This window comes from Abramis brama (assembly GCF_963993115.1).
Source record: "Abramis brama genome assembly, chromosome: 4".
In the NCBI taxonomy this organism is placed as follows: Eukaryota; Metazoa; Chordata; class Actinopteri; order Cypriniformes; family Leuciscidae; genus Abramis; species Abramis brama.
In genome coordinates, this window is record NC_139966.1 from 24,009,711 (window position 1) to 24,011,311 (window position 1,601).

General features: G+C 31.2%; 1 long non-coding RNA gene across 1 annotated transcript; it reads right to left on the reverse strand.

Annotated features, from left to right (window-relative positions):
* Positions 1–263: 263 nt before the first annotated feature.
* Positions 264–1,248, reverse strand: LOC311081864. Its single transcript, XR_014606029.1, has 3 exons — positions 1,220–1,248; positions 537–745; positions 264–314 (listed from the first exon to the last, which is right to left on the reverse strand). It is a non-coding gene; the product is annotated as an uncharacterized lncRNA (long non-coding RNA).
* Between the last annotated feature and the right edge of the window lie 353 nt (positions 1,249–1,601).

Consider the following 1,601-nt stretch of genomic DNA (forward strand, 5'->3'; position numbering starts at 1 on the left):
CATGATTTTGCATGTGATTTAATAACTTTGACTGTACCTTTAATCCTCATTAGGAAAAGTTGTGCACTTGTTTAACCTTTAATCCTCCTTAAAATTATCTTTTTGGTTTTCTCTTATCTTTTTTGTCTGTATAATTATACTTGTTGAAACAAGAAAGAAGATTCTTATGCTCACCAAGCCTACATTTATTTGATCAAGAACACAATTGAAAACAGCAATATTGTGAAATATTATTAAAATGTAAAATAACTGATAATGTACTCACCTGGACTAAGCCCTGCTTTTTTCTGTGTTAGCAACCGATCACTGTTTGTCTTGAAAAATAATGATTGAATAAGAAAGGTTTTGATTATTATTAAAATCACAGTAAAAAACGTACATTGTTTTTTTGGCCTTTGGATCTACTGCCTACTACAATGAATTACTTCATTGTTTAAGATGTCATCTAGACCTTTTAGATTTGGTCATTTTTTTAAATACATTTTCATCAATGCAGAATCAATGGGCTCTATGTTTGAGGAGACTTCTTTACTCACTTTTGTTCCTGGTTTGCAGTTTAGTCCTGTGCCAGACTCTCCTCCACTGCGAGCAGTCCCTGTTGGTGACGCCCTCTGTCTTCCTGTTCTCTTGTCATAACTCAAATTCTGCTTCTTTCCCTTCATCCTGTCCTGAGTTCCACGAGTAGCCATCGTCTGAAGCTCTTGTTGGTCTTTTGTCAATCTGCGTTTAGGCCTTCTGTTACACTCTTTGACACAACAATTCACACAAGCTATTTATTAATTATAGATTTGACAGTTGTTTTTTTACATTTCAAATTTTAAACTTGGTAATAGATGAGAAATTGTTTAAGATTATTAAGATTTTCAATCTTTTACTATAGTTTTGTACAACTTGTTGACATGACATACAAGGATATCAGATTATAAATCTACAATCACTTTAAATAAAGTTTTTTTTTGTAAAAAAAAAAAAAAAAAATCAACATACTTGCAACAGTTTGTAAATGTATTTGTTATACTAGAAAATACACAGTATAATTTATTTTTTCAGTTTTAGTAAATTAATTCTAGTTTTATATTTATTTGATCCCTTAATTCAACAAGGACAAAACAAAGATTAGTGTCATCCATATTGAAAGTAAATAAAGACTTTAATAAAATTAGGAAAAAAAAGTTTGTATTCTGTGTATGTAGCCTAAAATGACAAGAAAAAGACTTACTGTTATTTCGGTTTCCTCTTGAATCTGTTCTTCATCTGTAGCTGCAGAAAGCCTCTGCTTGATTTTTATAATCTCTAACTGCTGCTCCTCCCCATTATGAAAAAGACTTGAAGTTTCTTTTCTCAGTAAATGCCCAAGCACTAGATGCCCAAACTCACCCCTCTCTACAAAAGAGAAAATAGACTTGAAGTTTTATTTTCAGTTTCTTTTCTCAGTAAATGCCCAAGCACTAGATGCCCAAACTCACCCCTCTCTACAAAAGAGACAGGTTTGAAAAGAGTGATACAGGCTCATTTGGTCTTCATTTTCAGCTGAAATAAATAATAATAAAAAAATTAAGGAAATGTGTGTTGTTGTTTTTTATTGTTTTATATATATATAT